The sequence below is a fragment of the Pristiophorus japonicus genome, chromosome 3 (genome assembly GCF_044704955.1).
Source record: "Pristiophorus japonicus isolate sPriJap1 chromosome 3, sPriJap1.hap1, whole genome shotgun sequence".
Taxonomy (NCBI): Eukaryota; Metazoa; Chordata; class Chondrichthyes; family Pristiophoridae; genus Pristiophorus; species Pristiophorus japonicus.
The window spans coordinates 231,548,836-231,560,917 of record NC_091979.1 but is presented as its reverse complement, the minus strand read 5'-3'; the positions used below and the strand labels follow the sequence as shown (position 1 = coordinate 231,560,917).

Below are 12,082 nucleotides of genomic sequence, written 5' to 3'. Positions count from 1 at the left end.
AAACATTAAAACCATGCCACCCGACCTGGGTGACACAGCAGACATTTTCAAGGCCCCTTTTTTTTTTGTTGTTTTTTTTGGGGCGCTAAAATCAAATTTTTTCCAGTGCCCCCTATAAAAGGGGAGGGGGACACTAAAAGCACCGGCAATGAAAACAAATTAAACTTTAAAACGTAAAATCAAATTAAAATTTGGTTGCCGGGCGTGATGATGCACTCCAGTCCCTCCGGTGCCCACCTCTCGCGGAAGGCCGCGAGCGTACCGGTGGACACCGCGTGCTCCATCTCCAAGGACACCCTGGACCGGATGTAAGAGCGGAAGAGAGGCAGGCAGTCAGGTTGAACGACCCCCTCGACCGCCCGCTGCCTGGACCGGCTGATGGCACCCTTGGCCGTGCCCAGGAGCAGTCCTACGAGGAGGCCCTCGGACCTACCCGCTCCCCTCCGCACAGGGTGCCCAAAGATCAGGAGAGTGGGACTGAAGTGCAGCCAGAATTTCAGGAGCAGCCCCTTCAAATAATGGAACAGGGGCTGCAACCTCGTGCACTCAATAAAAACATGGAACACGGACTCCTCCAGACCGCAGAAATTGCAGGCGGCCTGGGAGTCCGTGAACCGGTTTAAAAATTTATTGCACGGCACTGCTCCGTGCACCACCCTCCAGGCCAAGTCCCCGATGAATAGTGGGAGGACCCCTGCGTAGAGTGCCCTCCATCGGGGACCCCCGCCTCCTCCGGACGGCAAGATGGTACGCCATGGCGTGTCCGGACGGCCGGCGAGGATGGCAAAGTTGAGGGTGTGCAGGAGCAGCCCGTACAGGAAACCCCTCCGCGCGGAACTGAAAGGCACGGAGGGGATTTCCCCGAGGCGGCTCAAGTTGTGAGGCGCCGGCCCCCGAGGGAGGTTCCGGGGTTTGGCGCCGATGAGGAACTCCGTCCGGACGGGGGTCAGTTCGGACGGAATCTCCCCACGTGCTTGAGCCTCCTCGATGCACCTAACGGAGTCAGGGCCCAGAGCTGTTTTTAGCGACTCGATGGCATCGGCCGCGTGGCGGACGTTGGCAGAATTTAGGCGCCGCGCCAGCGTGTCTGGCGCCATCCAGCCCGCTCCTCCGCCATCGAGCAGGTCCCTGACCCTGGTCACCTCACCAGCCACAGCCCTCTCTTCCGACCGACACATAAAACCTCGGCCGTGGAGGTACGGATTCCCGAGCAGCGGTTCCTGCAGGACGGCCGCCACTCCAGCCGGCGGAGAGCTGCGCTTGGTGGAGACTTTGTTCCAGACCCTGATGAGTTCCCTGTAAAAGACAGGCAGCTCCCGGAGGGCGGTCCTGACACCCCCCAAGTTCACAAACAGGAGCTGCGTGTCATAATTGAGGTCGAGCTGCTGGCGGAAGAAATACCTCGCCAGAGCACACCACCTAGGAGGGGGCTCGACGTAAAGGTATCTCTGCAGGGTCTGAAGACGGAAAGTCGCGAGCTGGGCGCTGACGCACACCAATGACTGACCGCCCTCCTCAAGCGAGAGACTCAGGACCGCGGCAGAGACCCAGTGCTTCCTGTTGTTCCAGAAGAAGTCCACCAGCTTCTTCTGTATCTTGGCGACAAACGCAGGGGGAGGGGTCAAAGTGACCAGCCGGTACCACAACATTGCGGCCACCAGCTGGTTTATGACTAGCGCTCGACCCCTGTAGGACAGCACTCGGAGCAGTCCTGTCCAGCGGCCTAGGCGAGCGGCGACCTTGGCCTCCAGCTCCTGCCAGTTCGCCGGCCAGGCTCCCTCGTCGGGGCTAAGGTAGACTCCCAGATAGAGGAGATGGGTCGTGCTCCAGGCAAAAGGCCTGAGCTCCTCCGGCAGGGAGTCCACCCGCCACTGACCCACCAGGAGTCCGGAACATTTCTCCCAGTTGATCCTGGCGGAGGACGCGGCCGAGTAAATCTCCTGGCACTCACGCATCCTCCGCAGGTCAGCGGGATCCTCTACCGCGAGGAGCACGTCATCGGCGTAAGCTGAGAGGACGACCTCCACGCCCGGGGTGGATCATGTGGTCCAGCACGGCACCAAGGCGAGCAGACATCGCCCTGGCGAAGATTTTGTAGTCCGTGCTGAGGAGGGAGACCGGGCGCCAGTTCTTAAGGAGGCGGAGATCGCCCTTCTTAGGCAGCAGGACGATGACTGCCCTGCGCCAAGAGAGGGGCATCTCCCCGGTCGCCAGACTTTCCCCCAGGACCCGCGCGTAGTCGCTCCCCAGGACGTCCCAGAACGCCCTGTGGAACTCCACGGTCAGCCCGTCCAGCCCCGGGGATTTTCCCCTCGAGAGCCGGGCGAGGGCACCGGTCAGCTCCGCCAGGCTTAGCGGAGCTTCCAGATTTTCGGCGCCCTCCGGGCTGACCTTCGGCAGGTCCTCCCACAAAACTCTACGCGCTTCCTCGCTGGACGGATCCGGAGAGAACAGAGCCCCGTAATATTCACGGGCCCTGTTGTTGACGCCCTCCGGATCCGAGACGAGAGAGCCGTCGTCGGCCAGCAGCGTCAAGAGCTGCTTACGGACACTCTGCCTTTTTTCCAGCGAGTAGAAGAAGGGGGAGCCGCGGTCCAGATCCCGCAGGAACCGGATCCGCGACCTCACGAATGCGCCTCGGGACCCGACGAGCTGCAGGTCCTTCAGCGCGGCCTTCTTCGCTTCGTACACCGTCCGCAGGGCCGGGTCCTGGACGACTTGACCGAGACGGGCTTCCAGGTCGAGCACCTCTTTTTCTAGGCGCCCGACTCTGGCCGCCCGCCTCTTGGTCGACCCCCTCGCGTACTCTTGACAGAAGACGCGGACGTGAGCCTTGCCCACGTCCCACTATAGCCTCAAGGAGGGGAAGCCCCCCTGCTTCCTTCTCCAGTCGGACCAGAATCGACGGAACGAGTCCTGGAACCGCACGTCCTCCAGCAGCCGGTTGTTAAAGTGCCAGTACGCGGACCCCGTCCTCGCGCGGAGCGAAGCGAGCTCCGCCCACACCAGGTGGTGGTCCGAACACGGCACCGACCGCATGGAGGCCGCCGGGACGCAGGAAACGTACGCCCGAGACACGTAAAGGCGGTCGACTCTAGACCATCCTACTCCAGGCCTCACCCAAGTAAAGGCGCTGGAGTCGGGGTGGAGATTTCACCAGACGTCCACCAAGTCGAAGGACCCGACCAGGTCCCTCAACTTCTCCATCGCCGTCATGCACTGCGGGGCACCGGAGCGGTCCCTCGCCTCGAGGGTGCAGTTAAAATCCCCCCCGAGGACAATGCAGTCGCCGACGTCGACGGAGCCAAGAAGAGCGGACACCTCTTCAAAGAAGCACGTTTGCTGCGGGCCGGGCTGAGGGGCGTACACGTTCACGAGATGGAGCGGCACGTCCCCCAGGTGAACCGTTACGTGCAGCAAGCGGCCTGGCACGGGCTCCTCGACCCCCAAGATCTCCGGCTGAAAATGCGGGCCCAGCAAGATGGCCACCCCACTAGAAATGGCGGTGAGGTGGCTCATGCGGACCTCTCCTTGCCATTCCAGGAGCCACGTGGCTTCGTCTCCCGGAACGGTGTGGGTTTCTTGCAGGAAGCACACCGCATATTTCCCCTCCCGCAGGAGCGAAAAATTGTCAAATCTACGGCGTGCCCCTCTGCCGCCGTTGATGTTGAGGCTGGCTATGGTTATCTTCATGGCAAAAGCATAGTGCAACCTCTACCTTAACCTATTGTGGGGGAGGGAGCGGAGTCTTTTGTTGAACTCCGCTCCCTCCGCAGCCCAGCGAGGAGTCCCTCGAGCTCGCGCAGCTCAAGGTGTTGCGCCTTTGTCAAGGACCCGCCCACGGCCAAGGTTTTGACGGCGGCGCGGACGGACCCCTTGATCAGCTCTGGCTCGGACCATTTTTCCAGGGCCAGTCGGGCTTGGTTGCAGCGACCCCGGCTCTGGGCCAAAAAGTCCCGGAGTTCCTTTGCAGGAATGAGGATGGTCTCGGCGGTGGCCGCGAGCAGATCCACCGCCTCGCTGGCGGTGGTCTCTAGGTCTTCACCCGCGTCCCCCACCGAGTCCCCGTCCTCCTCCGGGAGGTGGCCGCCAGCAGCCGGCCCATCGACCGCACAAGGTACGGCAAATGAACCGGCCGCTCCAACCGGCCCTGGCTCTGCCCCGATCCCACCCCCAGGATCGTTGGCAGAGCAGTCCCCACTGGGCTCTTTTAAAAATGGTGCTGGGTCGGGAAATGACAGCGGAAGGGGTTCCCCCTCCGTCCCAGGAACCGGGGAACAAGGAGAGACCCGGCCATAGGAAATCCCCAGGCTCCCCAAGTGCACCAGCTCCAAAGTAAGGGGCGAGGGTGGGTGTTCCTCCCCCTCCCCGCTGCCACCCCCCGGCCCAGCATCTACAGTGTCATTAAAATCAATAAATTGTGTTTCTGCCGGGTCGAGCGACTCCCGGGGGAAGTTGGGTATTGGCTGGGCGGGTTCAGGTTCGGCCTTTTCGGCCTCGCCCGCCTCAGTCCCCGGGACGCCCGGCCCGGCGGCTACGCATTCCTCCGCGGTCCCCACGCCCCCCACGACAGGCAGATCTTCCACGCCATCCCCGGGAGGCTGAGGCTGGGCAGCCTCAACTGTCTCACCCTCCCCGGGGGCAAACTCTTCCCGCCTACGGCGCTGCTTGGGGGCGCTGGTGGGGGACGCGGGACACACGGCGGGCACCGACTCCTCCGCGGAGGGATGTTGTTCCCCCTCCGCCTCATTGGGGCGGTGCCTCTTTTTGTTCCTGGGGGCGCGCGGAGGCAGGGAGACCTCCATGTCTGCCGAGGCCTCCCGCTCCGCCCCCCCCTTTTCCTTTTCTTGCCCGCGCCCGGGCCCCTCTGTGGTGTTATTCAAGGGCTCGGGCACGGGCTCGGGGCACCCCGCGCTCGCCGGTGACTGGGTTGGGCTGAGCGCGGTGGTCAAACTTTCCGGCGCACTGAGGGGACCCGCCTCTAGATGTCTCGTCTTCTCCCGCGCCTTCCTTCCGTTCGGACGCTCTCCCTCCCCCCCGCCGGAGGCCCCGAAAACAAAGGCCTCCGACGATGCCCGCGCACCTATGGCTCCCGGCACGCGGACGCAACTAGGGGGAGGGGTGGCGGCGGCGCCAGCCTTGGCCGCCCTCGGTGGTTTGGCGGCCTTGGAGGCGGGGCAGTTCTTGCGAATGTGCCCCACCTCTCTGCAGGCATGGCACCGCACGCCGTCCGACGTCCAGAAGACGCGGTAGGCAGTCCCCTCGTGCACCACATTAAAAGACCCCTCCGTCGTCTCCTCCCGTGCCAGCCGGACAAAGAGCTGGCGGCGGAAGGAGAACACGTGGCGCAGGCTGCTCTCCCTGAGGCCAAGCGGTATGGAGTTGATCCCCGACCTTACCTCCCCCAGTTGGTGTAGGTGAGGGAGGAGGAGCCCAGCGGGAACAAAGGGCGGGACGTTCGATATGATGACCCTCTGCGCGGTGGCCTCGAGAGGGTCCACCGGCAGGAACGTCCCGCCCACCGTGAGCCCCTTTTCGAGGGCCAGGGACACCGCCCGCTCCGACCCCAGGAAGAAAACAGCCTTCCCAGACATCTTGGAGGCCGCGACAATGGCCGAGGGGCCGACTACCCCAGCCATCGCCCGCACGCACTCCTCGATGCTCATTGTGAGGTGAGTGTAGCTCTTGACCCCGTGTTTTCTGGTCATTAATCTGAAAGGTGGCAGGGCAGCAGGTGGCGCAGGAGGTGCCGTGGAAGCGGTTGCCACCTGCGCATACGTCTTCGCTGGCCCTGCCACCGGCGTGGATGGGGTCGCCATCACGGGGTCCCTTTAAGGGCTACACCCACCCCAAAGTCACAGGCCTTAATGGTCTTAATTGGCCTCGTTTGATTAGACTGAGCAGAGGAGCCCTTAATGAGGTACCTCTCCCCTAGTTGGCAATTGGGGAGGGGCCTTGCTCCCTCTGCTCAGTTGTCTCAGTTGTTTGTTTGTTGTTTTTTTTTAATTGATTTGGGAGGAAAAGGGCTCTCAGAGAGAGAGGGGAGAATCAGAGTAACAGGGAAAGAGAGAGGGGGGTGGGAAGGGGGGGGAACTGCGAGGGCAGGTCTCCCCTCGCAGCTGTGGGTGGGTGCACTCCCCAGACGGCAAAACACACAAGCACAGTCTTTGGGTTTGTCTTCAGGTGGGGGGAGAAGATGTCTTCACCTGGGGTAGCTAGAGCCACCAGGCACACACTCCTAACGATGTTAATTGGGTAAATGAGAAAAATCTTCAGCCTGGTAGCTCCAGCTATCCCAGGCTAGGCAAATGTGGGGGTTGGGGGGGGTTCCAATTGTGGGGGGGGCCTAGTTGTAAGCACGGCCCCCACGCACACTTCCACACACACACACACCCCCCGCGATGTTCCGGCCCTCAGTGGTCTTCTTTCCTCCCCCCACCGATACAACAAAGTCTTTTTGGGAAATGCACCCACACCCACCTGTAGAAATGTAGAGTCTCCCTCCTTCCACACTGGTTTGTTGTTGGTTTTTCCCCCTCTCTCCAACTCCTTGCAGAAATGGTAAAGTTGTTAAAAAGTTTTCTGTTCTCCTCCTCTCCCTCTGGGTAAAAGTTGGTGGTGAAGCCCCTTCCCTCCTTCTCTTCCTGGGCTGGTCTCAGGGCTCTCCAGGCAGGAGCTCAAGTTGCTAGCTGCTTCTCTCACTGCTCACAGCTCCAACTGAGCAGGATACGCCTCCACTGCTCCACGATTGGTCCTTGTGCATGAAACTCTTTTGAGTTTACCTGCGAAAACATAAAACATTAAACGGTGCCACCCGACCTGGATGACACTCCAGACATTTACAAGGCCATTTTTTTTTCCCCCCCTTTTTTTTTGTTTTTTTTTGTGTTTTTCTTTTTTTGGTTTTTTTTTGGGCACTAAAATCACAATTTTCCCCAGTGCCCCCTATAAAAGGGAAGGGAGACACTAAAAGCACCGGCAATTAAAACAAATTAAACTTTAAAACGTAAAGCCTACTGCACCTGGTATTCCCAGGCAGTCTCTCATCCAAGTACTAACCAGGCCTGACTCTGCTTAGCTTCCGAGATCAGACGAGATCGGGCGTTTTCAGACTAGTGTGGCCGCAGGCTCCTTGTGCATGAATGACAGAAGGATAGTTTGCAGGTGAAGCAGGTCATCAGGAAGATGAATGGAATGTTGGCCTTCATTGCGAGAGGGATGGAGTACAAAAGCAGGGAGATCCTGCTGCAACTGTACAGGGTATTGGTGAGACTGCACCTGGAGTACTACGTGCAGTTTTGGTCACCTTCCTTAAGGAAGGATATACTAGCTTTGGAGGGGGTACAGAGACGATTCACTAGGCTGATTCCAGAGATGAGGGGGTTACCTTATGATGATAGATTGAGTAGACTGGGTCTTTACTCGTTGGAGTTCAGAAGGATGAGGGGTGATCTTATAGAAACATTTAAAATAATGAAAGGGATAGACAAGATAGAGGCAGAGAGGTTGTTTCCACTGGTCGGGAAGACTAGAACTCGGGGGCACAGCCTCAAAATACGGGGGAGCCAATTTAAAACCGAGTTGAGAAGGAATTTCTTCTCCCAGAGGGTTGTGAATCTGTGGAATTCTTTGCCCAGGAAAGCAGTTGAGGCTAGCTCATTGAATGTATTCAAATCACAGATCGAAAGATTTTTAACCAATAAGGGAATTAAGGGTTACGGGGAGCGGGCGGGTAAGTGGAACTGAGTCCACGGCCAGATCAGCCATGATCTTGTTGAGTGGCGGAGCAGGCTCAAGGGGCTAGATGGCCTACTCCTGTTCCTAATTCTTATGTTCTATCATAGAGTCATAGAAGTTTACAGCATGGAAGGAGGCCATTTTGGCCCATCGTGTCCGTGCTGGCCGACAAAGAGCTATCCAGCCTAATCCCACTTTCCAGCTCTTGGTCCGTAGCTTTGTAGGTTGTGACACTTCAAGTGCACATCCAAGTACTTTTTAAATGTGTTGAAGGTTTCTGTCTATGTCCCCTGGTTATTGACCCCTCTGCTAAGGGAAAAAGGCCTTTTCCAGGCCCCTCATAATTTAATACACCTCAAGGAGGTCTCCCCTCAGCCTCCTCTGTTCCACTGAAAACAAACCCAGCCTATCTAATCTGTCTTCATAGCTTAGATTCTCCACTCCCGGCAACATCCTCGTAAATCTCCTCTTTACCCTCTCCAGTGCAATTACGTCCTGACTAGTGGGGTGCCGCAGGGCTCAGTGCTGGGACCCCAGTTAGTTACAATATACATCAATGATTTAGATGAAGGAATTGAATGTAATATCTCCAAATTTGCAGATGACACTAAGCTGGGAGGAGGATGCTAAGAGGCTGCAGGGTGACTTGGACAGGTTAGGTGAGTGGGCAAATGCATGGCAGATGTGGTATAATGTGGATAAATGTGAGGTTATCCACTTTGGTGGCAAAAACATGAAGGCAGAATATTATCTGAATGGTGGCAGATTAGGAAAAGGGAGGTGCAACGAGACCTGGGTGTCATGGTTCATTAGTCATTGAAAGTTGGCATGCAGGTGCAGCAGGCGGTGAAGAAGGCAAATGGCATGTTGGCCTTCATAGCTAGGGGATTTGAGTATAGAAGCAGGAAGGTCTTACTGCAGTTGTATAGGGCCTTGGTGAAGCCTCACTTGGAATATTGTGTACAGTTTTGGTCTCCTAATCTGAGGAAGGACGTTCTTGCTATTGAGGGAGTGTAGTGAAGGTTCACCAGGCTGATTCCCGGGATGGCAGGACTGACATATGAGGAGAGACTGGATCGACTGGGCCTATATTCACTGGAGTTTAGAAGAATGAGAGGGAATCTCATAGAAAACATTAAATTCTGACGGGACTGGACATTTTAGATGCAGGAAGAATGTTCCCGATGTTGGGGAAGTCCACAACCAGGGGTCACAGTCTAAAGATAAGAGGTAAACCATTTAGGACCGAGATGAGGAGAAACTTCTTCACTCAGAGAGTTGTGAACCTGTGGAATTCTCTACCGCAGAGAGTTGTTGATGCCAGTTCAATAGATATATTCAAGAGGGAGTTAGATATGGCCCTTACGGCTAAAGGAATCAAGGGGTATGGCGAGAAAGCAGGAAAGGGGTACTGAGGTGAATGATCAGTCATGATCTTATTGAATGATGGTGCAGGCTCGAAGGACCGAATGGCCTGCTCCTGCACCTAATTTTCTATGTTTCTATGTCCTTCCTGTAATGTGGTGACCAGAACTGCATACAGTGCTCCAGCTGACGGCCTAACCAGTGTTTTATACAGTTCAAGCATAACCCCCCTGCTCTTGTATTCTACACCTCAGCTCATAAAGGCAAGCATTCTTAACCACCTTATCTACCTGGCCTGCTACCTTCAGGGATCTGTGGATCTGCACTCTAAGGTCCCTTTGTTCCTCTAATCTTCTCGGTGTCCTACCATTTAATGTGTATTCCCTTTCCTTGTTAGCTCTCCCCAAATGCATATCACACACTTCTCTGGATTAACTTCCATTTGCCACTGTTCTGCCCACCTAACTAGTTGATTGATATCTTCCTGCAGTCTACAGCTTTCTTCTTCAATATCAACCACACAGCCTATTTTAGTATCATCTGCAAACTTCTTAATCATACCCCATATATTCAAGTCTAGATCATTGATGTATGCCTTAAAAAGCAAGGGACATAAGAACATAAGAACATAAGGAATAGGAACAGGAGTAGGCCGTACGGCCTCTCGAGCCTGCTCCGCCATTCAATAAGATCATGGCTGCTCTGATCTTGGACTCAGCTCCACTTCCCTGCCCACTCTCCATAAACCCCTTATCCCCTTATCATTTAAGAAACCGTTTATTTCTATCTTAACTTTATTCAATGTCCCAGCTTCCACAGCTCTCTGAGGCAGTGAATTCCACAGATTTACAATACTCTGAGAGAAGAAAATTCACCTCATCTCTGTTTTAAATGGCGGCCCCTTATTCTAAGATCGCGCCCTCTAGTTCTAGTCTCTCCCATCAATGGAAATATCCTCTCTGCATCCACCTTGTCAAGTCCCCTCATAATCTTATACCTTTCGATAAGATCACCTCTCATTCTTCTGAATTCCAATGAGTAGAGGCCCAACCTACTGAACCTTTCCTCATAAGTCAACCCCCTCAGCCCCGGAATCAACCTAGTGAATCTTCTCTGAACTGCCTCCAAAGTAAGTATATCCTTTTGTAAATATGGAAACCAAAACTGCACGTAGTATTCCAGGTGTGGCCTCTCCAATACCCTGTACAACTGTAGCAAGACTTCCCTGCTTTTATACTCCATCCCCTTTGCAATAAAGGCCAAGATACCATTGGCCTTCCTGATCACTTGCTGTAACTGCATACTATCCTTTTGTGTTTCATGCACAACTACCCCCAGGTCCCGCTGTACTGCGGCACTTTGCAGTCTTTCTCCATTTAAATAATAACGTGCTCTTTGATTCTTTTTCTGCCAAAGTGCATGACCTCACATTTTCCAACATTATACTCCATCTGCCAAATTTTTGCCCACTCACATAGCCTGTCTATGTCCTTTTGCAGATTTTTTGTGTCCTCCTCACACATTGTTTTTCCTCCCATCTTTGTATCGTCAGCAAACTTGGCTACTTCCCTTCTTCCAAGTCGTTAATATAGATTGTAAATAGTTGGGGTCCCAGCACTGATCCCTGCGGCACTCCACTAGTTATTGGTTGCCAACTAGAGAATGAACCATTTATCCTGACTCTCTGTTCTCTGTTAGTTAGCCAATCCTCTATCCATGTTAATATATTACCCCCAACCCCATGAACTTTCATCTTGTGCAGTAACCTTTTATGTGGCACCTTGTCAAATGCTTTCTGGAAGTCCAAATACACCACATCCACTGGTTCCCCATCATCCACCCTGTTCGTTACATCCTCAAAGAACTCTAGCAAATTTGTCAAACATGGCTTCCCCTTCATAAATCTATGCTGACGTATAAGATTCTGACGGGACTGGACAGGTTAGATGCGGGAAGAATGCTCCCGATGTTGGGAAGACCAGAACCAGGGGACATAGTCTTAGGATAAGGGGTAGACCATTTAGGACTGAGATGAGGAGAAACTTCTTCACTCAGAGAGTTGTTAACCTACGGAATTCCCTGCCATGGAGAGTTGTTGATGCCAGTTCATTGGAGATATTCAAAAGGGAGTTAGATATGGCCCTTACGGCTAAACGGATCAAGGGGTATGGAGAGAAAGCAGGAAAGGGGTAATGAGGGAATGATCAGCCATGATCTTAGTGAATGGCAGTGCAGGCTCGAAGGGCCGAATGGCCTATTTCTGCACCTATTTTCTATGTTTCTATGTTTCTGACTCTGCCTGACCGAATTTTGCTTTTCCAAATGTCCTGCTACTGCTTCTTTAATAATGGACTCCAACATTTTTCCAACCACAGATGTTAGGCTAACTGGTCGATAGTTTCCTGCTTTTTGTCTGTCTCCTTTTTTAAATAGGGGCATTACATTTGCAGTTTTCCAATCTGCTGGGACCGCCCCAAAATCCAGGGAATTTTGGTAAATTACAACCAATGCATCCCCCATCCCTGCCGTTACTTCTCTTAATACCCTCGGATGCAAGCCATCAGGTCCAGGGGATTTATCTGTCTTTAGTCCCATTATCTTACTGAGTACTACCTCCTTAGTGATTGTGACCCAGTACTGAGCCCATCGGAACCCCTCTGGAAACATCCTTCCAGTCACAAAAACATCCATCAACCATTACCCTCTGCTTCCTGCTTCTGAGCCAATTTTGGATCCAACTTGCCACTTTGCCCTAGATCCCATGGGCTTTTACTTTCGTGACCAGTCTACCATGTGGAACCTTACCAAAAGCTTTGCTAAAATCCATATACACTACATCATATGCTTTACCTGCCTCAAAAAAGTCAATCAAATTAGGCAGACACGACCTTCCCTTAACAATTCTGTGCTGACTGTCCTTGATTAATCAGTGTCTTTCTAAGTCAAGATTTATTCTGTCCTTCAGGGTATTTTCCAATAA

General features: G+C 54.4%; 1 protein-coding gene and 1 pseudogene across 1 annotated transcript in view; one reads left to right on the top strand and one right to left on the bottom strand.

The window, feature by feature from the left end:
- The window catches only part of LOC139255418 (uncharacterized), a 40,399-nt gene that overhangs the window by 24,111 nt on the left and 4,206 nt on the right, over positions 1-12,082 (top strand). The window lies entirely within an intron of this gene.
- Positions 7,011-7,129, bottom strand: LOC139260669 (5S ribosomal RNA; annotated as a pseudogene).